At 46.5% G+C, this 25,749-nt stretch overlaps 1 pseudogene; it reads left to right on the top strand.

Moving 5' to 3' along the window:
- Positions 1-25,494, top strand: part of LOC147728118 (endoplasmic reticulum-Golgi intermediate compartment protein 2 pseudogene) — a 38,843-nt pseudogene extending 13,349 nt beyond the window's left edge.
- The last annotated feature ends 255 nt before the right edge of the window (positions 25,495-25,749 follow it).

Here is a 25,749-nt window from a genome sequence, read left to right as displayed (position 1 = left end):
AATCTGACTTGCTAATGGGGCCACTTTTATTTTAGTGCATAGGCCCATTTTCTTCTCCCGGTACGACCCTGTCTGCCGCTTTGAAGCAGCAAGATTTTGCCACTACTTACTATTTAGAAACAGGACAACTTTTTTGATGAAAAAAAGGCATGTTCACATATAAACAACCTTTATTGTTTTGCAATACTTTTATGAGTCCTGCTGGGAGAGCACTCTTTTTAAGAAAGGTTTTCAATTCCCACTTTAAGGATTTGAAGTTGAACTTAGACTGACTACCTGATAACAGGTATTTCAAAGACACTCATAGGCAGAGCCTTTAAAAACACATTGCAAACTGGCAAAGTGTTGACAGTAGCGGCCCGTCCCCTGCCAAAGTGGTGAGGTGGACCGGGCCAGAGGAGGGAGATGAGGAGGAGGGGGGGCCTCAGGGGACAAAAATAATAAAAAAAAAATGTAAAGTACCTTAATGCCGCCGCCATCTCCCGCCGCGCATCGTGCTCTTCCTGATTCTGGGCACAGGATCCCAGAAAGCACTGCAGCCTATCCTGAAGCTTCATGAAAGCAGTATCAGGATTGGCCTGAGCACCAGCAACTTGCGCTCCCAGGCAGACTGGGAGCCTGTGCCTGCTCTCTCCAGCAAAACAGCTGTGGCTGGAGAGTGCTTCACTGAGCACATGAGGGCTTTGGCCGGCCTGAGAGAGCCAGCCAAACATCTCATGCGCAGTGAAGGGAGTGCCCACCACTCTCCACCAGCAGTGTCATCCCCTGGACCCGCACCCAAGACTCATCAGAGTCCTGGGAGCGGGTCCAGGGGATTAAAATAAAACGATAATAAAACAGGTTTGAAACCTGTTTTATTATTGTTTTATTTGCTGGTGGTGGCGGCGTTCATCCGCTCTAATGGTGCGGCCACCGTTGAGTGCTGAGGTGTCAGTCGATCAGTATGATAGGTCCTGTGGTGACACTTGAAGATTACTTACTATATAAGACTGCCCAACCCGCCCTCTTTACTGATGAATTATCTGTCCTGCACATATTTCTGCCGCCCCTTTATTGTGGTCCAGCCAGTGCATCCCCAGTAACCATGGCAAATGAAGATGGAGATGAACCCTGTTGCACCAGGGGCTGTCACTTGGAGGCAGTGAGTGGAAGAGAAGATGGGACATTCTGCCTGCTGGGACTCACTGCTTTTGGAAATTACTTATCCAAACTCCTCAAGCTCCAGCCACTAAACACATGCTCTGCTGTCTGGGTGCCTTGATTTTATTTCAAGAAATGGTGAAAAAAGCGGGGAAAAAACACAACCGACCAGTAAGGGTGAAACCTATTTTTTGAATTGATATCTTTACTGGTGCCAAGTGGCAGGCTGCCACTTTTTTACTTTTTGCAGGTCTTTGTACCCCGCTCTGCCTCCAACAGCCCGTATATCCAGAGGGCAAGAATTTGTTTTTGCTCTCTGCCCATCACAATAAGTCAAAGCATTAGAGTGACTGACTACAACTTCGACATATGTTTAATGGCCCTGACAAATCCACGCCGGGTATTCTGATAAAAAAGCATCCCGGGAGGACAATATTTTAAAGAATAAAGAGACAGTGCAACAAAGCTGAAAAAGATGGAACTGCACCTTAAAAAGAACCTGATAAAACACAGACAGCAATTCATCTCCCCTAGAGCCCAATATCCAAAACTTGATAACATCACAAAACAAAATTGTAAGTGCCATTTTAGGGTTCTAACCAAATAAAATAATTGATGAAAATCATTGAGGTGCAATATTAAAGATGATACCAGGTGGAAATATATTTTGTAGCTAATTCCTAGGCAAAGATCCACAAGCACAAAGCAGGAAGTAACCAGTAAGTACACTAAGACTTCCAAGACTCATTAAAAATGCTTTAGGGGCAAATCAATAGGAAAGAGATAACGTGAGAATCTTATACAAGTGCCTGCTTTTCACAGCAGTTCCTGGGAGATCTGCTACATCATCATTAGATGGTGAAGGGAGAAAAAGAGGGCACTCAAACTAATGTTCTTTAAACTAACAAGCCCTCAAGAAAGAAGGCCTAGCAATAGGTACTTTTGAAGTTGGCATAACCAAAGTGATTTTCACCCAATACTCTACTTTAAAGGATTTTTTCGGTAACTGAATTTGATTGACCTCACAGTGTTTTGCTGCTGTCTGGAGGCTTTTATCTATTCCCTGTCTCCCATCACTTCTGAAATAGAGGTATTTTGCTTGACTTGCTTGATTAGTGAACTAGAACAGCGATCACAGGATCTGAGGGCAGAAGACGGCCTGGAGTCATCTCTTACTTGACAGAAAGATACTACACTTTCACTGGAGCGCCTCAGCACCAGACCCACTAAAACAAACTTAACTACTCGATAACAAGAGGGCTTCTCGATTACCATTTATAGTGCATGGTTTAGGTGTTAAAGAAAACATTTTTCTTGCAGTTAAACATGTTTCTTACAGTGAAATAATACTGTATAAATTAAGAGAATAACGATTTTTAAATTAAGGATAATATTTGTGCCAATATCGAAACAACAGCGTATTGGAAAATCCACTTTTGTAAGGAATGATATTTTTAAATTATTGTTGTCATTGTTCGTTCAACAACCTAAAGGTAAACATAATGTTGCCTTACAACCATTAGATTGGTCTCTAACATTTTCCAATTTTTGCAAGTGTCTACTTCCTTCCCTAGTCCCTTACACCTCGTCCATCCACATGCCCCTACAGATCCATTTCGAAATTTTTAAATTAACACCTACTAATCAATGAAAACCAGGGAAAATTACTAAGAACCTTTGCATTGTGCTCAAACGAATCGTGCAGTCTATCATTTGTGTTGCGCTCTGATGCATTCAGATATTTTAATGAATGGTGTATCTAGCTAGACTTATGAATGAAATCCAGATTCTGTAAACAAGCAATTAAATGGGAGCAACTGTTTTTCATTTAATGTTTGCTAAACCATATCATGAAGATATGATAATCCAAAATGTGATGGAAATATGTTTGTACTTTCCATCAGCCACTCTTAATGTCACTCAATATATATCTATTTAATGCAGTCTTGTCATTTGTAAAATTGTGAGAGCTGGTAAAATGCCCATTCTATAGAAAAAAATGTACTCATGCCATCAGGTACTCCTCACCCTCTGTACCTCAAAAGCACCTCAACAACTTTCCAAACCTGACATCTCTGGAGGACCTTTGGCAAAGGATCTGGTTGAATTCCAGTGGCTGGTTTGTATCGCCAAGCTATAATAAGCAACTGAAAAGTGGATTAGAATATACCCATTGAATTTTTTACCTATTTAGCAGCCGCTTGTAGTTATTACAAAACTACTATGAGGCTTCTACTCTGCATAAAAATCGGTAAATTATCAACATTTCCTTTTTTGCTCGTAATCTTTTTATTGAACATTTTCAGTTAGGTACAACAAAGTGCAACATGACTGTTGGAGACCAGCATGATATGACATAGGACCGGTGGCGGTGCGTCCATTTGGGGCGTTGGGGCGTTGCCCCACTAGCCTGGACGACCGCCGACCGCACTGCAGTAGAATAAATAAGTATTTGTATTTTATTTAATTAAAATTAGAAAAAGAATCGTAGCCGAGCGCACTAAGGCCCCGGGAAAAGCCCAACAGGATCGGGACTGCATAAGGGAAGTGGGCCGGTGGTGTGGGGGGTGGGGCTGCATCAGAGAGTGACAGTCAGGCAGGCAGGCAGCGCACAGGCAGAGGGGTGACTGACTAGTCTCAGTCTGCGCATGTAAAATGCCAGAGTAGTCGAGATTTTGACTGGCCCGCGCATGCGCACATTTGGGACCTCCCCCCCCCCTACCAGTAGTGTGGACATAGGCATGGACCCGGGGCCCAGGGTCTCAAAATGGGCAGATAGCGGTCTGCTCTTAGCCAATCCTGGCGCAGTGGCGTTGCTAACGCCGCGCCAGGATTGGCTACTCCAGCAGGATGGTGCCGCACGTGGGTGTTTACAACAAGGGGTGGTGAGGGACAGAGTCTCTGAATTAAACAGAATACTCTCACCCAGTCAAGAGATCAGGGCTAGATCCAACACCGTTTTTTAGCTCACTGCACCATCCCAGTTTCAGAACCTGACTGTATGCAAATTAGTCTGTTCCTGTCCCAGTGCATGATGGGAACAGGGCAAACCAAACTACAAAAGCCAATTCTTACACTGGGAAGGAAACAAGCTACCGGGGACCGGTTTCTGGCATTTCAGCCTCTTCGGCCCGGCTTGCTTGAATCCTGATGGTGCAATGAGCAAGGGACTCACATCTGAGTATACCCTTCCACGCTTAGGGTGGACAAAAATATTTACAACAAGGGGTGGTGAGGGACAGAGTCTCTGAATTAAACAGAATACTCTCACCCAGTCAAGAGATCAGGGCTAGATCCAACACCGTTTTTTAGCTCACTGCACCATCCCAGTTTCAGAACCTGACTGTATGCAAATTAGTCTGTTCCTGTCCCAGTGCATGATGGGAACAGGGCAACCCAAACTACAAAAGCCAATTCTTACACTGGGAAGGAAACAAGCTACCGGGGACCGGTTTCTGGCATTTCAGCCTCTTCGGCCCGGCTTGCTTGAATCCTGATGGCTACTCCAGCAGGATGGTGCCGCACGTGGGTGTTGGCAGCTCTGAGCCAGTGTCATCGGTGATTGGCCACACTGCGCGTGCTGGAATCATGCCACAACAACAACAACTAGTAAGTGAAAGTGGAAGTGATCTTCATGATGAGTCATACTAGTGAGAGTCAGTGGGCGCGTGACTGTTGTTGTCGGACTCGTCGTGACCAGGCGTGTGTGTATGTCACTGGTGTCTGCCACTGGACTCGGACCGCCTGCCTGGACCTACCAAGTGTGACATCGAGACCGCGTCCCCCCCACCCACGTAAGTTATGACCACCAACCAATAACTTACTACATTGAGTTTATTTGATGAGTGATGATTTTATGTGTGTCTATTTTAATTTATAAGCACGACGGGACGAATAGGTGACTTGACAAATGATCAGAATCACCCGTAATGTGTGCGCGCGTTAGAAGTGAGGCCCGTGAATAGAGCTGAGCTGGAATTAGCCCGAGGCTTCTGCTCCGCGGTGTGTGTCTGCCTGCCATCTGCCCAGCACCTCCCCCACCTCCACCCTCGACCGCTGCATGCATCTTGTACCCCACATGGAACCCGTGCTAGTAAAGCGCTCTAACACATTCAGGACGAGTTTGCGCCATATAAAAAAACTGCAAAGGACAGCGCGCTAGAAGTGAGGCCCGTGAATAGAGCTGAGCTGCCTGGAATTAGCCCGAGGCTTCTGCTCCGAGATGTGTGCCTGCCTGCCTGCCATCGATCTGCCCACCTCCCCCAGCCTCTCCTGCTCGAAACCTCTCAGAGGAGCCCCACCTCCACCCTCGACTGCTGCAGGCATCATGTACCCCAGTCCTTACATGTTCTGATGTAAAGGCGCTCTAACACATTCGGGCCATATAAAAAAAACTGCAACGGACTCAGTTGGAGAACTTATCAAGCGCCCACAGTAAAGAATGATGCTACGACTGCAAATCAGGCGCTATCAAATACATCATGCCTGGGGTCTGATCAGGCCTTTTAGAACCCACAGTCTGGGGCCAACAGCCTTCTACACCCCTGTAATAGGGCCTATTAGCATAGAAGATCATCAGCAGCCAACGCCTGGCCTAGAAAAGCCTCCTGCCCCCAGAGTCTAACACAGAACCGACTCCCTCCCCCAGGGGCCAACGTCCATAAGACTGCACAGAACCCAGAGCCTATGTGAGTAAAAACCCAGGCAAATTATAAAAAACAAATTATAAAAAACAACTAACACATAAAGAGTGGGTAGACCACAAAAAGATTTACATACCACTACTAATTGTACATATCAAATTACAAATTTAATACACGTTTGAATCACATTCAATAAAAAATTGACACAAAGGAATCGCTTGCATGAACAACGGAAACGCCGAAACGCCGCCTTAGCCGGTCCGCCGAGGAATACAAAACTACAGCGAACCGCTACATGAACAACGGAAACGCCGAAACGCCGCCCTAGCCGGTCCGCCGAGTAATACAGAATCACAGCTGCCTCACAGCGTGATATTACCTCTGCGTCAGCACTGCAAACACCGAGCCATACAGCCACAGAGACGCTGTTTCAGCTAGGCTGTCTTTACGGGCAAATGAGGTTCAGTATATCTGTAAGAACATTGGGAGTATACCATTAACACAGATTGCTAGCAGGCGCCTATTTGGAAGAAACCACTTAGATTTTTGGCCATATGCACTCTGAACCCCACTTAACCAGTAACTTCACAACAGCATTAATTAAAGATCTGCCCACTATTACGATTCGGCATACCCCGATTCTAATACCAATCCTTATTGTGACATCTAACTGCAGTAATAAGTGATCTTTAGTTCATTTCTGTCTGCACTACGGCACGATGGTACAGTCCTGAGGAAGGCATTTTTACAGTGTCGAAACGCGTAGACAGGAGACAGGAAACCATCTAACTAATTTTTTTTTAAAATGATTATCCTTATGATTGAAGTTATGCATATGCTATAATGCTTTTTTATCGTTTTGTGTAAAATAATGTATCAATTTTTTATTGAATGTGATTCAAACGTGTATTAAATTTGTAATTTGATATGTACAATTAGTAGTGGTATGTAATTCTTTTTGTGGTCTACCCACTCTTTATGTGTTAGTTGTTTTTTATAATTTGCCTGGGTTTTTATTCACATATGCAATTTGCCCTGACCCAGGAAATTGAACTGAATCAGGGGGTCCTTGTTTTGTCTCACACAGAACCCAGAGCCTGCCATCAAAACCCAGAACCAGGGGTAGAACAGGCTCTGTATCCAGGGCATGGGATTGGAGAGACCTCCCTGCACCGACCACCCTGCTTAGAACAGACTACAGCACCCATACGGTGCCTGAGATAGACGAGACCCTCAGGGCGTGGGACGAAACAAACAGGCCTCCTGCTGCCCACACCCAGAGCCCGGTACTAAACAGACCCCGCACCCCTCGCCTGGATAGAAAAAACCAGCAGGAAGATCAGACTTGGACAGTACACACCCACAGCACTGCCTAGAACCTTGCATAGCAACCCTCCATGCAGAGCCCAACATAGGACAGCTTTTCATCCTCCACAAACCGCAACTGTTCAGACACCCCAACCAACCCCCATAGCCAAGCATACAACAACATAGAGATCCTGTGACAGGGCGCCGGGACTCAAACCCAATTCTCCTATTTCAAAATCGCCAGCTCTAGCGCAAACGCTAACTGCACTCGAGGTACTTTTACGTTGGCTTTTAACAGTGGGGGTTCTGAATGGCTTGTTTGGTAGGCAGTAAGAGAGTTTCCGGCCGTGAAGTACAGAACTCGCCTCATAAAGATTGGGATGAGGGGGGAGGATGAGGATGAAATGTGCGAAATCGTGAGGCAGAACGCGAGCGTGACACAGGGCCAGGGCTCTGGATAGGGTGCCCACTGTCAGGAATTCCTGTATTAAGGCCTCATCATGCAGGCCAGGGTGTGCTGAGCACTAACCCACAAAGATCCATATGACAGCTCTTTAATAATGTAATACCTGCACTGTCACAATTGCTTTATTAACCTTCCTGCTTTCTCAAATTTGCTTGGAAATGCACCATTTTTCCACTATTTTTTCAAAATTTTCTCGGGGGGAAATCCCCCCGGACCCTCCTTAGGGGGTTCGGGCTCGCTCGCTTCAATGCAGTATGATTATCAGTTTCCGCCTCACCACTTTCAAATGTCACCAGCCGCCACTGCATAGGACCAATAGGCACAAAGTCAATGTCCATAAGGCGGCACCAGTAAAAAATGCTTCAAGAAGATGGAAAGGTACACAATGAGTGAGCAGGTGCACTTATAAGGCGTCTATGGTGCAGCAGGTCACAAAACAAAAGAAGAAACAAAAGGACAAAAGAGAATAACATAGACATGAAATTATAACAACTTCTGGTCGATGCTATACGAGTGAGTTCGAGGGCTGGAATATCACCCCTCAATAGGGTAGATACAGGGGTTATTATTAGTGGGGGGATCCAAGCACCCAGTACAGGCCACGAAGGTGGGTAAAAGAGCGGGAAGATTCGCAGCTTCGGTGGATTGAAGCATGTATGTTCCACGCTGCTTAAGTAATGGATCAATGGGTGCCAGATACGCTGACATTTTTATGTGAGTGTTGTTCCATCGCCAGGACATGCCATAGACTAGTGAACCACTGAGCAATGGAAGGGGCTTCTGTATTTTTCCACGCTAGCACGACAAGCTGTCGTGCACAGTGGAGCATGTGGCTAATGAGTTTCCAGTCAGCGTGGGTCATCGCTGCTAGTATGATGGGCAGCACTCTAAGGATAACCATGAGATAAGAGGCAGGAAGTGGATATCCTACAGTGGCTTTATTGTGTCTTAGGATTTCCTTCCGGAAAGTAGTGATGAGGCTACATGACCACCATATATGACAGAAGTCCTACTGGCAAGCAGCAGCCCCAGCAGAGGGAAGATGTGGAGGAGTATATAGTGGAGAGGCGTATAATATAATTGTTAAATGAGCTTATATGTCAGCTTTCTAAGGTATAAGCTTGGAAAGATTTAGGGTATTTCTGACAAGAGTGCATCCTATTGCATAGGCGAGATACCCTCAGTAGTAGTACCCTGCCAGCACGAGTAGGTTCAAGGTTACGTAGAGTGCTGCAGTGTACGGTTTCTAATGGATATCAATCCCTGGAGCCAGCGTACACCTGTATCAGTTTTTTAAAGGCTAGTGCAGGGTCTATTGGGGGAAAAGGTCGCAGGTGCCTGAGGAATCAAGTCGAGGGATCTGATCCTTCAAGAGCAAGGGCCCTCACACACCCCAAAGGGTGTCATGCTTCATCATAGGGCAGCTCCTTGTTGGCCGGGGCTGCAATGCCCAATGGGCCCAGCACGGGGTCTCTTTGCCAGAGTACTTTTGAGCTTCTGGAGTTAAGTGTGAGGTGTTATGTGGAAGTTTTGTAAGTGAGTAGAGTGGTGGATTAAAAATAACTTGACGTGTTAAAGCAAAAATGTAATGTATGGAACCTTCGGTTATGCTATGTATAAGCCAGAGTGGATATAATGATCCAAGTTGGCTCTAAATACAGATGGAGGTTAACATGTTTCTTGCCATGAATATTTCAAAATTGATCGAGGCAATTAGTCAGGGCCGTGAAAAGTGAAAAACTAAACTACTCATGAGGAGGACAGTCAGAAGTACATGTGTTATCAAGAGCCGTACCATACCCCAAGTCATTAGAGTATATAGTATACCTTGATGCAATTGATAAGTGCACCAACCGCTATTAATGCAACCTACATCTGGCTCAGCTACTGCTCTTCTAGCCAGCAACCACAGCACAATACTTTTGTAGCGCGATTCCGCAAATACTCATGGAGCTTTGGCCTAGCATTATTAGCGGTTGGTTCACTTATAGTTAGGCATTGCAGCGTCAGCCCAACAAGGAGCTGCCCTACGATGAAGCACGGCATCCCTTGGGGTGTGTGAGGGCCCTTGTTCCTGAAGGATCATAAACCCCCACTCGATCCCTCAGGTACCTCCAACCTTTTTCCGCAATAGGAACTGCACACCTCTGTGTAGAAGAACTGAAGTCTCACTATTTCCGGTACACAGAAGTCAGTTTTGCATTGCTCAAGGTTCTTAAGTCGTGCAGTATCCAACATTCTCCCTCTTCCCCCCCAAGCTAGGGAAGGACTGAGACAGCAGTGCAGGGGAAAAGTCACGATCACCAGCAATTGGTGTGTTGAGGGAGGAGAAAGTAGTGAGTCCCCTTTTAGTCGCCAACTTATACCTTATGTCAAGCACCGGCTTAATCGGGTGGCCAGGTATGTGCTGTGAGGTCTGGCATTCTTAGGTAACCAAGCTAGATCCCACAATGGCCGGCATGCCACAGCATGGTCCATGTGAAACCAGTGGTTCTCACTCTCATGCACCATCCTTTCCAAGATGTACCGTAGGTGGGCGGCACAATAATATTCAAGAAGGTGGGGGCAAGCCAGTCCATCCATGTTCCATGGCTGCATCAGTAGGAAGGTAGAGATGCTTTGCCAGTTCCCATTCTAAATAAGGGAACGGATGTCCCTTTGCAGAAAAGGATATCCTTCTGGGGATCACAGTTGAAATGGTCTGGAAAAGATGCAAGGCTCGAGGGAGGAGGTTCATTTTCACTATATTAATGCAGCCCATCCAGGATATGTGGCGATATTTCCACTGCCTGAGATCTTCCAAGATGGATCTCTGAAGCTGCAGCCAATTGGATTGCTTCCAGGAGGACAGCTTAGGAGTCCGGTTGTGACCTAAATACCTAATCATACCAGAGTACCACTGAAATGGTGCTACGCGTTGTAGGGCAGGGAGGTCTTCAAGGTATGGTCAAATTAAGCACACAGGACTTAGACATACTAATTTTGAAGCCTCAAACCGCTTCAAAATTGGCAAGGCAGATGACAATCGCTGGTAGAGAGATCTAAGGCTGAGAGACAGAGAGCAAGAGATCGTCTGGAAATAGACTGATTTTGTGAGTCCGACTCCTAAAGGGGATGCCAACAACATCCTCTGTGCAGCGGATAGTCATGGCTAAAGGCTCTACTACAAGGCCAAACAAGAAGGGAAATAACGTGCAGCCTTGACGTGTGCCCCTGAGAATGTTAATTGGGACATATTGCACCCATTGACCATGATAGTAGCTGCTGAGGCAACATAGAAAGCTATAATCTTAGCTGTCATTCCCGGTCCAAACCTATCTTGCCCAAGACCGCCCTGAGGAAGGACCAGGTCACACTACCAAAGGCCTTCTCCACATCAAACAAAAGAAGGCAGACCGATATGTTGTGGCAGTGAGAATTCTCAATTAAGTGAGCGATCTGGCACACATTGTCCGCCCGGTGACTGCAAATCAAGCCTACTTGATCGGGGTCAACAAGACTGGGCAAGTAGCGCTCCATCCTAGTTGCCAGAATTTTGCTGAAGCTCTTCACATCTGTGCTAAGGAGCGCTATGGGGCGATGGGAAGAGCATTGGCTAGGGTCCTTCCCTGGTTTGGGCATAATGGAGATCTTTGCTGCCGCCAATGTGGGCATAAGGCCCGTTTTCTCTGTAACAGAGTTAAACAGCTGAAGCAGATGGCCAGGCAAAAACAGCCAGCAGAATCTGACTGGTAGGCCATCACGACCCAGAGTTTTACCAAGGGGTAAGGCCTGACTCTGGCTGGGGAGCTCCGCAACAGTTATCGGGGCATTAAGAAGCTCCACATGTCGGAGGTGAATGGGTTCCTAATCGCTGGTTTTTCTACCTCGACAAACAGTGAGAGAGCAGGACGAGACGAGGAGAGCAAGCAGGACTGCCCGGCAGACCTCCCGATAGCCAAACCAGGCAGCCAACCCGACCACCAGCCCGCTGGAGTGCCCGCTGAGGAGTGCCTTGGTTCGGTTTTTGGGATCCTGCCCGTGTTTGTGGTCTGACGGGCCGCGAGTCCGCGAGTTTGTGAGCACGCAAAGCTGTGGTGGCCAGGCTATTGAAACACGGCTGAGTCGGGCTGAGCTTTGGTGTGGAGCCCTGAGACGCCTAGGACGCGGTGGAGAACCACGGACCGCGACCCGCAGCTTCACAGCGCGGGTTCATCTGCGGAGCAGCGTAGTGCGGCGGAGGGAGCCGGGCGCCTCGTAGTGCAGCTGGGAATTGCTTGAGCTCGAGCCGCTGCCGCACACAGAGGGCGGTCCATTGGCTCTCTCGGTGACGGAGTGACGGAGTGGCAGTAGAGCAGTATCGGTGGAGTGCTCGTTTTTGGCAGGGGCTGGAATCCTTGCACCACCCACTTTTTTCCAAGCTGCAGGACCCATTTGCATCATCTTTAAACAATCTTTGACTTGAGCCGGCTCAGAGTTTGGTAAGGTTGGAGGGAAGAGCGAGAGGCTGGAGGCCCAGAGACAAGGGGTGAGTTGGGGGAAATTTACTTAAGTACCTATGTTGATTCCTCTGTTGGTTTGAATCGTGCCTTCAAAAAACGTCACTGCTATTACAACCTCCCCATCTCTGTTACCTTCATTTAAACTATTTCGTGACAACTGTCTCATTAGTAAATCGCCACCTGTCGCTTGTTCTTTTATGCTCTCCTATATTGGACAGGATCTGCACATACCACAATTACTGTCTCCAAATTCAGACTTTGCACCCTTTTCAAGTTTAAAGACTAGGCGCTTGCTTGACATCCATTGCCCAGAATAAACATGCGGACAAGGAAAGCTGGACTTATTCAATCTCAGCCCAATCATCGCCCTCATAAGGCCGCAAGACGACAAAAAGCCAAGATGCTATATCTAGTGGGTAAAGACAACACAAGGCATGAAACAACCTCACAGGACAGGACCCCACAGGATGGGAAACAATTGGGAGAAGAGCAGATAAATTCCCCCCCACCCCCAGTTTCTAGGTCAGTTCCTAGGACGGAAACCAAAAACACAAACACAATTATAAAGGGGGCCACATGTACAACAGGAAACCTGAGTATTCATGTTGAAACGGACAACAGTAACCAAAATAGGAACTCAAATAGTAACAGTATCAGTGCTTGCAGCAGCAACAGTGCCAACGGCAACAATGATATTAGGAATTATTTTCAAAAATGCCCAAAACAAGGTAATTCCATTGTCTATGGAAAATCAATTGACATACTTTCCGATACAACGAGGCCGGACACCTATGGATCTAATGCTAATAAACCACTATGCACTGTTAAATATGAACCTTTGAATTAAAAAATTTCATCGGCTGTCCCTCTCTCGCCAAAAGTTTTAATTGTGAAGGGCAACAAATACAAGCTGAAGAATACTTAATCGACCATAACCTGTCCAGAGCTAATTATCCAGGAATCAATACATTGGTGCCTATAAATCCGTCTAACGATCTCCCAGAGGCGCAACTTACTTCTGCTGTAGAGGGCAGTGAAATAAATAAGGAATCTCACACCTTAGTAGAACATATCGTGAATATCAAGGATAATTGGGTTTTCTTGAAATCCCAGCTGGGGTCTTTGACTGCTCCGTTTGTGCCCATTAAACGGGGGGACGACGATGTGGCCCTCCTACCAAAAGCAAATCCTGATTTAGATCTGGATCAAAGTTTAACAAACGCAAACGAACCTCTGCCGTTCGTCTTCCACAAAACAAACTTGTAAGCCACTTTGGCACCACAAAGGATAGAAAACCATCTTGCACTGATCAATGAGGCCCTGATTTCAATGGGAAACGCAGCAATAATGCATGCGGATAAACTAGACATCCAAATAAACATACAACATACTGCAATCCGTAGCAAGCCTGATTGCCGGAGTGGATCTAAAATTGGAACATTTAAACTCCTTGATACGTAGAGCACAGGTGGATACAAAGGTAATGATAAAACCTAACGATTGTGGGTGCTCTCCGATACTGCAGTCTTTGGGAAAACTCCCAGAAATAATGAGCACATTAGTCACGGACCTTAAGTATGAGGCAAACAGAAGGATGAGTAACACAATATGCTTCTCTCCTCAAAATCCAATACAGAGAGTAAATGCAAATCTCATACACAAAGGGAAAAATATGACAATAGCCACGCACTCACCTTCAAGGCTAAGGGGAGATCCAGCCAACAAAATAATTATAAGTGACACTCAGTCTATTCTGGACTTACATCAATGCTCACAGGTCAACCAGGATAGCATAGTGAAAACTCAGGAAACCTCTAGCAACGATAATAAGGATTTCAAAGGCCCATTAAGCCTTGATATATTGGCTCTAAATTCAAATTCACAGTCAATACCACAATTGTGTCAAATAATCAATAAAGGTCCTGGCACACTGGACAAACCATCTCCCTTGGCGTTACAATCTTTATCAAGGAAAAACAAGAAAAAACTGAAAAAGTTAAATAAAACAAAAAATGATAAATATTGCACAAAAGGGAAAATTGAGCATTGGTTTCAACCAGCAAACCAGCCCAACAAGGACAGTAGTAGTGAGAATCAGAAGGGTAGTGATCAAACAACTACAGATTAAAATGGAGATATACAAATAAATGGAATTGCCACTATTGCAGCATCTCTTAACAGCCTCTCATGCGTCTCAAGCTAAAACTCTAATAAAGCTTCGATTGAAAGATCTTCCGCACCCAGTGGCTTCTTGAGCAACGCACAGGGCCCACAGATCATCGAGCCCAGCCAAGACATTACGCATAAACTTGACCCTGCAAAGGCAATTGCCCATAAGGACTCCCAAACTGAATCGACATTTAATGCTCAAAAGGAGAAAAACACTATTCAAGCAAGTTTTAAAGACTGCCAACTTCTCCCGGACCGCACTATTACCTCTAGGATCAACTCACACATCCATATTGCAAATACAAATTGGACCGGTGGGGGGGGGGGGGGGGGGGGGGGGAACGATTGGTCCTATGTGATAACTCTGCACGGAACCTAGGTGAGCCGCCAGAAACACCTATGGCCCCTTCCAATGTACTTAATCCCTTCCAGTCGTCTGCCCCTAACCTTGAAAACTCTAAAGTATTGCTATATCCTGAATACATTTCGCAAGCGAGCTGGGACATCCTCAACAGAGGGAACCTTTTGAAACTCTGTGAAAGCATTCCAGGCCTGGAGAACATAAAATCAACATTGAGAGGGTCGCTTTCTTGGGTCCAGGGCCCAGTGAACAAAACGAAACGACTGAGATAACCTTCTCTAACCTGATTATGGCGAACGCATTGAAAGGATATAAAACACAACTAGACAACTGGGGCATAAAAATCAAGCTTCCCCTTCCCACAAAATATCCAGAGATCCTGAAAAACAAAGGGCCAAACTACCAACAGGGGGATGAAGATTTGAAGGGACAGAAAAGTAAGAACATCAATTACCTAACTTCATCCGCCACCGGGTCCATTTTACACGGCTTCATAGGTGGCACACAAGTAATGCAGCTGAGTAGCAATCTAATCCAAATTTCCAAACAAACAGAAGGAGGCAACTGCTCCTGTTCAATTATGGGACGGAGTAGCAAAGCCTGGTCTTGGCTCCCCCAGGCCTTAAATTCTTTTTCCTAATATCAACACTGGCCTTTTTCTGAGTAACCAACTAAGATTACCACGGACCACACCCAGCATAACAGCTCTACTATGAGTAATATGAAGATCGGCCACATGTCAGGCAACCATCCAGCATCAACAAATTTCATTATGGGCCACATTCACCATAATAGCTCCACTGTGAATAACCAATCCATCAATTTATTGTCTTAAAATGTCGATGGGTTACATATAGTTTTGCAAAGCCCAGGAGCAGTTGCACTCCTGGCCGGAGCGGATATAATCTGTGTACAGAAAACATGGGCTACCGCTTCCACACCAATTAGGAACTACGCCAAATATTTTCAACCTGCAAAATGGCCAACATTTTTGGGAGACCGTCAGGGGGCATTTCAACTTATGTCAAGCATGCACTGAAAGTAAACTTCTTAACAATGCAGAACACCTCAGACATGTTCTTGGCTGGAATTTTGAAAGGCCTTATTACGATTGATGGCCCGACCTCAATACTCCTTATTAACGTCTATTATAACCGCCATGGGCCGGACCCAAATGACAAACTGAGCCGCCTATTAAATGAGATTGAATCTTTGTTAGTACGGTATGCAGGTATGGATTCAATTATTTTGAGAGATTTTAATATGCAAGACATAGGGCAAACAATTGATGAAAACCACTATAATGGAAGCACCAGAAGATTCAATGCCCTAATGCGGGTCTACAAGCTGGCAACAACACACTGTTTACATATAAAAACAACCCCACAGCATTGATACCCTCAACCTATAATAATCAGACAACAATCGACTATATTCTTCTAAGTGAACGTTTAAAAAATTCCATGTCCAATTATAATGTTCATCCCCGGACTGAAAGTGACCATGCTGTCCTTACATTAGAGCTGTCCATTAGTGTGAAAACACGGCATACTCTTTATTGCATTGGAGCTACAAAGGTAGATGAGTCACATAAACTCCTTAGAAGAATTAAATGGGGACCGCTTCCGACCCATGTTTGTCTTATGGAAATCAACCTGGAAAGGCTGGCAGACCGGCCGCAACAACCAAGGCAGAATTGGAGAATGGAGCTCACTCGCAAACGACTTAGCTCACCAACTTCGAGCGAGCGACAATCGAAGATCTTATGATAACTCCACTTACAAATTGGGATTCCAACCAGCAATTAAGAAATGCTCAAGGGAACTCAACTCTAAACGTAGAGTCTATCGAGCAACCAGATCGCTGACGGCAAAAAATTAACTATAAGAGACGGCAAAGGTTCATGCAACAGTGGTCTGGCAAGTGAAATGCGAAGTAACAGAGCAAAAATAGTTGAAGATCTTCTAGCTGCTCGCCCCCAGTAAGACCCAAGAGTTTTGGCAATATATAAATAAGGTAACCCACGGAACCTCCAATAGAGAAAACCCACTTGATGCAAGTACTTGGTCAGCTCATGTAAAAACTCTCTATACCAGCAACTCAAAGAAAAAATCAACCGAAAGAGCACCTCTTGAAGAATATCCAGATGAAGAATCGAATGAACCCATTGCCCTTCTAGAGAACGTCACACTTGCTGAAAGAAAGGTACTAAGAGCAATTTTGAAAAAAATACGCCATAAAGGGGCCGGGACCAAATGGTCTGCCTGGCTCCCTTTTTAGGGAGGACACCAACTTTTGGGCTGAGAACTTGGGTCAGCTATATGCGGAGTGCAGGCTCCTGGCGGACGTCCCAGACTCTTGGAGGGGATGCCTATTATATCCAATTTATAAAAAAAAGGGCCAAGCTCAGATCCTAAGAACTACAGTATGATCGCCTTACTGGATGTGGAGGGCAAGGCTTATGCAAGCACTCTTCTCACGGAATTAGCAGATTGGGTCAGCAAGGAGAATTTGCTTCCTTTTTATCAGACAGGGTTCAGTTCGAGAGGCTCTACCTTAGATAACATCATAGCCCTGTCATATTTAGTACAACAATCAAAGGCTCGGGACGATCAACCGCTTTTTGCCTGCTTTATCGATTATACAGCAGCCTTTGATGGGGTAGACCGAAACATTCTATGGAAGAAACTGGCCTGCTGGAATATCTGCCCAAAACTATTACAAGCCATTAGATCACTGTATACTAAAACGTGGGTAAGAGTCAAACTCTCGTGTGAATCAGCCACAGAAAAAAACAGCACGGACCACGGGCTAAAGCAGGGCTGCGTCCTTGCCCTGCTCCTTTTCAATTTATATACAGCAGATCCGGGCAATGCATTGAATGGAGCAACTCTGGCGACTCCAAGGATCGGTTGAATCAGAATCCAATTGATTCAGTATGCAGACGACCTTGTCCTCTTGGACCATACCAAAATTGGCCTTCAAAAAGGCTTAACAGCACTAGCAGAGTACAATGCCAAAAACAAGCTGGTTGCAAATCCAACGAAATCTAAGATAGTGATCTTTGGCCGTTACCCGAAAAAGAAGTTAATAAAATGGATACTGGGTTCATTAATATTATCCAGCACACAATCGTATAATTATCTCGGTGTATGGCTTAGTGAAACAGTTCGGCCACAGGTCCATCAACTTAAGCTCCAGCAGAAAGGCAAAATGGTTACTTATGCCATCTGCAAATTCAATGCCACTTTGGAAAGTCCAACTGCTACGGCCATCCAACGTGTTCTGAGGGCTAAATTACTACCTTCTCTCAACTATGCCATACAGGCGTTCACAGGCAAACTGGCGCAAGACCTTGATAAAATTAACTGTGCAGCTTATAAAAAGCTATTTTGCCTTCCGTCAGGCACAAGGAACACTCTAATTCGCTTGGAATTCAACCTTAACCGGCAATCTTTGGAAGAGCTGGCAAGTTTGGCAAAATATTTTTACTTAACCACTTTAGTACCAGAGAACTCAGTGAAGTCCGTTATAAATGAAATATTTAAAAACCAGGTAACCCGTGGTCAGCAGGCCTGGCTTCAACCAAAGACCTTTTGAATCTAGCCACAGAGAACTGGGACCCTAACATAATTAAATATACAATTATTAAAACTGCAATAAAAAAGGAAGTAAGATCTTGTTCTCGAAAACTGGACATTGAAGCTTTGACAGCCAGAGGCTTCCATGAGACCTAAAGCTCTCCTTACATCTTACATGCCCACAAACCACATATTGTACAGCTGTTGGGTAGGCACGCCCTACAAAGGATTCTTGCAGATAGATTGCATGTGCTTCCCCTAAAACACATGTACCCTTCACTCAAAATAAGACCAGCGATTAAGGAGTGTTGCCTCTGCCATTATAAGCGAGAAACACTGACTCATATCTTATTATGTTGTCCCGCCCTGCTATCAGTCCGCAGAATTCATCTAAGGCCCATTCTACTCCAACTGGGATTGCGGACGACAAAGGAGGCAGTCCTTCAGCTATACCTGTTGGATACGGTGAAGCATATGGCCAACTTCGCCAAATTCATCTACCATGCTCGACAAGCTCCAATGGACAAGTCAACTACAGTACAACATAATTGACTGCACTTTTAAATGTAAAAAATACAAATGGTGGTTCTATGCTTATCTCACATATAAATATTATTGTATTTAATTTTAAAATATCTTTTATATTGATTGCTCTCTTTTTGTATTGGTTTTTATTAATCAAACAAATAAAAAGTATTCATTCATTCATTAATCGCTGGTACACAGGTAGTCCTCTATCAGGGCTGGAGATACTTTGTCGCTCGCGTAGAGAGACTGGTACTAGCTATGGAACACCCACTGCTTTGTCACGCTCAGAGATCACCCAGTCCCCGTCTTACAGCCAGAGTTTAGCGGCACGGCCATGATGTAGCCGTCTAACTATCATCAAGTCCACCTTATTCCCGCCCCATCATAATAGTTCTGCTAGATAGCTAAGATGGAGTGTTCAGTTGGATTACTGTAATAAGCCCTCATTTGACCACGCAACATATCGTGTAGCAGTGAGCCAAACCAGCTCTACATGGTCAGAAACTGAGATGTCCAAGATAACTGCTTTTCCGAGATTGAGCAAGAGGGGGTGAATTAAAAAGATGTGATCAATGTGCGAGTATGATGTATGGGCATGAGAGTGAAATGAGGAGTCTTTACTAGCGGGGTGTTTATAGCGCCCAGCGCGTACTAGTTCCAACTCTGTGATGACACTCTTAAGTTGAGTGTACATAGCCCCAGTGCCTTGATACATGACTGTGCTGCATCCTAGGTCTGGGTTCCATACTAGATTGAGATCGCCACCGACAATGTTGCCCTCCACCCCTTCTAGTTATTAGTGTTGTCGTCTCAGATAAGGGTCTTGTGTTTGGTTGGGGGCATAGATATTGTGAGTGTGAGAGGTATCGTACCCCTTTGATTGTGCAGTGCCAGAAAGCGCCCCTCTCTATCCCTCACCACTTTGGAGGCAGAGGTGTGAAAGTCTGCCTTGAAGGGAGCCCCCATTCTCAATGTTTTTGTAGAGGTGTGTGCCAAGTATCGCAACAGATGCTTTGGGTGCGTCATCCTGTTAGTGCCACCCCTTAAAAGAGGAGTCTCCTGAAGGAGAAAGATGTATGGGTCATGTTGCAGTATGTAGCCCCATACCCGTCTATTTGTTGAATGAGTTGAGGGCCTGTACATTGAGAGAAAGCAATTTCGTTCCAATTGGTAGAGTCGCCTGTGAGCAGCGTACAGGGTAGCAACAGCACACCAGAGGTACAGAGGAGGGGAGAGGCCAAGGGGACTGTTAGAGGCTCAGGATCAGGCCACCTCGTCCCCCCCTATTCTAGTGTGTGAATAAGTGAGTCTCCCCCATTGTGCAGGGCCTAACCTAAAGGTCCACATATGGGTCAGGTGGGCCATCTATCTGCTGGGTCGCAGGTCTTTTCTAGTGGGCATGTAAGACAGAACGGCGTCTTAGTTCTGTCTGTTGGTTGCAAGTCCCAACAGTTGCTTTGTCTCTGTCAGGAAGAGAAGGGCTCTCTGTTTACCAACCACGTAAACAGTAGGGCACAGGGGGGGTCTTCACTGATGTTAAATGTCCATCTCTCGTAGCTTGTCAGTGATAAGTCTGAAATCGCGTTGTTGGCTCAATGTAACAGGGGAGAGATATTGGAAAAGCTGAGTGGTGTGATCACCGAAACACTAGGTCAGCCTTACCTCTAAAGGCACACTGGATGGCCCCTTTCTCTTTGAAAAGTGAACATGCGTCATTATGTCAGGGAGGGAGGCAGGGTGTCCAGGAGCAGTTGGCACAAGGTGGGTCCTAGCCAGAACCAGAGTGGGTACCGCTTTGTCCCTATGGATCCTTTGCAGGAGCTCTGCGGTGAATGCCATGATGTCCGTTCCTTCTGCCCCTTCGGGGACACCTCTCATGCGAATGTTGTTCAACCGGCTCATGTTTACTAGGTACTCTTGTTTAATTTGCAGTTCTATTTGTTGGTCTTCAAGTGCTGCCACCGGACGCAATAGCATTTCATAATCCAAAAGCCGAGCAACCACCATTCACTCCAGGTTGTCCACCCTTACCCCTAATCTCAGAGACATCTAGCTGAATATTTTTGATGCAGGGTTTGAAGTCTGTCTTAAGAGAGCCAATTTCAGAATGAATCGCCAGCAGAAACATCTCCATGTAGTCCTGTGAGATTGGTAGCGTGGACGAATCCCCAGCCAAGAGTGTAGATGGGGGAGTAAAGACCTCAGAGTCCACTGGGGAGGCCTTGCTCCAGATGGAAGACATTGGATTGCCTTTGGTAGTTTTGGGGTGCAGCATAGTGTTGGAGAACCGAGGCGGCAAGCTTTAAGAGTCAAAGTTAGGTCTAGATGTCTCTTTTGCATTAACCTAGGACAAAGTCTACTCGACAAAGTCAGTTGTGGACCTGCCCTGCTGTAGGGTTGTAGGCTTGATAGCAGTCTGGCACAAGGCAGATGGAGGAGAGTACAGCTGGAAACCACTGTCCCTTCACAGGCCAGGTAGAAGCAGAGTGCCCCAGGCCACCATATCCTCTCAAGGGCGTAGCATTACTTTGGCCAAGGGGAAGTCAAGCAAGGAGTACAAAGGTGACCACAATCCCTACACAGTCTTGCTTGTTAAACCCACAACTGGCCTTGCCATTCCTGATGCTAGTGCAATCCCAACGCAGCCAATCTCTCAGCCCGTGCTAGTCCTCTACAGTGATAGCTGGTAGGGAACAGGGGGTGGTTAGAAAAAAAATAACAAAAAGACTACTTGCCTGTTAGTCGCCGGTTGACCGCTGGCGCCTCTCCTCTTTCCCACTCAGGAAACAGGAAGCACCAAGGCTCCCCTAGCCAATTACGGCGCTGATGTCACTAACATGATAGCAGTGCTGTGATTTATCTGACTACCTTGGTTCGGCTCTCAGACATGGTGTGGGAGGCTCTGCATGTTCTCCACCCAGGCTGTGCAATGCAGCCAGTGGAGAACATGCTAAGTGCGCATGACTGTTTGGACAGCCCTAGACAGCCAGCCAAACCGGCATGCGCACTTATGATGCAGGAAACCCTCCTCCCACTGGCGTCATGGGAGCCCAGCCCAGACTTGCACTGCCCTAACCTGGCTGCAAGCTCAGTATTAAAAATACAATGATAATGTTCAGTTATTATTTTATTTTTCCTTTGCACTGCTCCTCCACCTTTGTGGAGGAGCCCCTGCTGCTCCTCTCTCTGGCCCTGGATGTCCATGGGGCAGTGGGCTTAAAACAATGGGTGTTAGAAGATGACCACTGTGAGCAAGCCGGGAGGCCAGTCCCGCATCTGAGTCTATACTTTTGCACAGATAGGGCAAGTTCCAGGTGTAAGCTTTAGTAGAGGGGTCACTTAGATCTCTGCCGTTTGGTGTGACAACTGGCCCCAGGCTATTCCCGCTTCATTGTCCTTTAGCAGTTTAACTGGGTGGTATTGTCCCACAGTGGCTCGGGGCTGTGCTCAAGGCAGGGTGACCGCCAGAAGGTGAGCGAAGCAGGGGAGAGGCTAAACACCCTCTCCCTCGATATATCTACACTCCCACAGGGTCTTAGGCCAGTCGAGCTGTGTAATGGTGCCCTAGGGACCTAAAGCAAGACCAGGCAGGCTCACCTGGTCAATGCAGCCTAAACGCCAGAGGTATTCAAACTTTTCCAGGTTAAGCCCCCCCAGTTGAATTCCCCAAGATGTTGGGCCCCCCCACCACCCAACCGAAACCTCGGGAATCCGGCACACCACATGATCGCCTGCAACGCGCACACCACGGGCCATATCCGACAAACAATGCTCAACACAACAAGAATGCCTAGCAAACTGCAGGCCTGTGAGTGGGTGTGGCGAAACGACAGAGGCGTACCACACAGCTCAAAACACAATCCTCCAAGGCAAAGGAAGTCATCACAACCCTCCCCATCCATCATGTACACCTTGTCATCCACCAACTCCCCCACCATTCATTCCTTCCCTCCATCTGTGCCCCATCCACATCCAAACCCCTTGCAAACCCATCCACCATCCATCCACCATCCATCCATCATCTCACCCATCCATCCATCCATCATCTCACCCATCCATCCCTCCATCCACCTCCTCACCCATCCATCCATCATCCATCCATCCCTTCACCCAATCCATCCCCTCACCAATCCATCCACTCGTTCACCCATCCATCCACCCACTCATCCATCCAACCACTCACCCTTCACCCAAGCTATCCTCCCACTCATCCCTTTCACTCCTCCATCCACTCTTCCACCCATCCATTCACTCCTCCACCCATCCATCCATCCACTCACTCATCCATCCAACCACCCACCCTCTCAACCATCCCCCCACCCACTCACCCATCCACCCAGTCACTCATCCGTCCACCCACTCAACCCCCCACTCATCCATCCACCCACCCATCCATCCCTCCCGCTCTCCAGCCTCCCCCCACTCATGCATGCACTCTCTGACCCATCCATCTCCATGCTCCTCTCCTCACCCATCTATGCACACACCTGCCCATCCACTCTGCCAATCATTCATCCTTGTCCTCACTCATCTATCCATCCATCCTACCCCTCTCTCTCCATTCCCGGCTCACCCAGCCACCCATCCCTCCATCCACCCTTCACCCACTCATCCATCCACTCATGCACTCATGAATCCATCCATTGACCTCTCACCCACCCCTTCACTCCTCAACCATCCCCCGTCCATCCACCCTCCTCAATCACCCATCCATCCCCACATCCACCCCTTCACTCATCCATCCATCCATTCATTCATTCACCCCTTCACCCATCAATACATCCATCCATCACCTCTCTCATCCATCCACCCACCGACTCGTCTACCATCCACCCCCCCTCGATCCATCCACCATTTCACTGATCCATCCATCCATCCCTCCACCCATCCATCTACCCTTCCAACCATACACACATCCATCCACTCCCATCCATCCCTCCACTCATGCATCCATCCTCTCTACCACCATCCATCCACCCCTTCACCCATCCATCCATCCCCTCACTCATCCATCCACCCCCCCACACATCCACCATGTCACCCACACATCCACCATTCCACCCATCACTCCACCCATACATCCACCACTCCACCCATACATCTATTCACCCACATGGCAACATAACGGACGTCTGGTGGCCGGCTCCACCCGACATCCCTCACACATTTGATGATTCAAATTCGAATCTGCAGACCAACATCCCTCAACACAGACACTTCGGTGCCCCACACAAAGATCCTCATGAGTTGATGACCGCAGACCAGAGCCCACCGTCCCGATTTATGGCCCAAACCCGGGTTGCAACCTCTCCCTCCCTTCCCAAAATAACTGAAGGACTCCCGCCGGCAGGCGCGGAAAGCCACTCGGCTTTAATGACACCAGACGTTGTCGTTTCCTGCACCCTACTTCGCCCGCCCCCTCGAGCACTGGGCTCGCACTGTAACAGCAGGGTAACTTAGGCCGCCCGCTGAGCTTTTCCACAGTCCAGCTTTGGACCACTAAGAGGGCGGAGGATATGTTCTGTGTAGACGGCCTCCTAGGAAGCCATATCAAAACCTTCTTCATGGACCACATTATCCCACAGGAACAAATCAGAATTTTGTCTTATGAATGAATGTGAGGGAGAAGCTGGAGAAACCTGCTGAAGGTGAGGCGATTGAATCTGAGGAAAACCTTAAATCTGGTTAAAGAGCTTGATGCTTTTCCCAAGGTTCCTGAAAGCTATGTGGAGACGTCTGCCAGCAGGGGAACAGTTTCTATCCTAGCCTTTACTGTCATGCTTGTGTTGACAGTCATGGAGTTCTTTGTGTATCGGAACACGTGGATGAAGTATGATGAAGTAGACAAAGATTTCTCAAGCAAATTAAGAATTAACATAGACATTACAGTTGCTATGAAGTGTCAGTATGTTGGAGCAGATGTTTTGGATTTAGCAGAAACCATGGTTCTGTCCAGTAGCGGGCTGATTTACGAACCGGTAATATTTGATCTTTCGCCCCAGCAGAGACAGTGGCTGAGAATACTGCAAGTAATTCAGAATCGCCTGCAGGAGGAGCACTCTCTTCAAGATGTAGTTTTCAAAAGTGCTGTCAAAGGTGCTTTAACAGCTCTGCCGCCAAGGGAAGACTCTTTGTTGCAACCTCCAGACGCATGCAGAATACACGGGCATCTGTATGTCAACAAAGTAGCAGGGAACTTTCACATCACAGTTGGCAAGGCAATTCCACATCCACGAGGCCATGCACACCTGGCAGCACTCGTCAGTCACGAGACATACAACTTTTCTCATCGAATTGACCATATGTCATTTGGAGAGCCGATTCCTGGCATTATTAAACCCTTGATGGAACGGATAAAATCGCCTCAGATCATAACCAGATGTTCCAGAAGGTTATCACAATTGTGCCAACAAAACTCAGAACATACAGAATCTCATCTGACACTCATCAGTTTGCAGTGACAGAAAGAGAACGTGTGATTGATCATGCATCAGGCAGCCATGGCGTATCAGGCATTGTCATGAAATATGACATTAGTTCACTAATGGTGACTGTGACAGAGTCTCATATGCCATTTTGGCAGTTCTTAGTGAGACTGTGTGGTATTATTGGTGGAATTTTCTCAACAACGGGCATGCTGCATGGAATGGCAGAATTTATTGTAGACATCGTCTGCTGTCGTTTCAAGCTAGGAGCTTACAAGCAACCGACTGTTCCTCTGCACCATGGAGACACAAATAACCACATACTTCTACTTGAAGAAAACAGTACGCATTGACAAATACACATGGAACCATGTTCCAATTGTTGTGATGAAAGCCACATTTTATTTCAATAAAATACAAAAAACATTGTGCGGTATATTTCGGAAAATGAAAAAGTACAGGCTTTCCATTAGAAGATAAAGCACAGCAAATCAACCCATAGCAAAAATAATCCTGTTGTGAAACAGACCTTTTAATGAAATTAATGCAAATGGTCACACTTTGAAAAAACTTGCATTTCACCTTAAGTTTTTCGATCAGTAGCAGAGGCAGCGTTAGGTTTGGGAAATGGTATTAGTCTCCATCCC

The sequence above is a fragment of the Lissotriton vulgaris genome, chromosome 3_1 (genome assembly GCF_964263255.1).
Source record: "Lissotriton vulgaris chromosome 3_1, aLisVul1.2, whole genome shotgun sequence".
Taxonomy (NCBI): Eukaryota; Metazoa; Chordata; class Amphibia; order Caudata; family Salamandridae; genus Lissotriton; species Lissotriton vulgaris.
Note: the sequence above shows the minus strand (reverse complement) of the source record. Positions and strands in the feature narration are given on the sequence as shown.